Source organism: Sinocyclocheilus grahami, unplaced genomic scaffold (assembly GCF_001515645.1).
Source record: "Sinocyclocheilus grahami isolate Dianchi unplaced genomic scaffold, SAMN03320097.WGS_v1.1 scaffold1156.1, whole genome shotgun sequence".
NCBI classification, from domain to species: Eukaryota; Metazoa; Chordata; class Actinopteri; order Cypriniformes; family Cyprinidae; genus Sinocyclocheilus; species Sinocyclocheilus grahami.
The window spans coordinates 344906-345423 of NW_015506335.1; positions in this window are offsets into that span (position 1 = coordinate 344906).

The window sequence follows — 518 nt, forward strand, 5'->3', positions numbered from 1 at the left end:
GTTCCTGAGGTTTGCTTTCAGGGGCAAAGCTTACCAACATCGGGTCCTACCCTTCGGCTTAGCACTCTCACCCCGTACTTTCACGAAGTGTGTGGACGCTGCCCTGGCTCCTCTGCAGCTCCAGGGTGTCCGCATACTCAATTACATCGACGATCGGTTGATTTTAGCTCAATCAGAGTAGACGGCGGTTCGGCATCGAGATGTCGTTCTCGCTCATATGGGAAAGTTGGGGTTAAGACTAAATGCCAAGAAAAGTGTGCTGTCTCCATTACAGAGGACCACTTATCTGGGCGTGGTGTGGGATTCGACCACGATGCAGGCACGTTTATCTCCTACTCGGATCGAGTCGATCCTCACGGCAGTCGTGGGAGTCAGAGAAGGCCGGTCACTCACTGTCAAGCAGTTTCAGAAGCTACTGGGGCTGATGGCAGCAGCGTCCAACGTGATACCTCTTGGCCTGCTGTACATGAGACCCCTACAGTGGTGGCTCAAGACCAAGGGGTTTTCCCCGAGGGGAA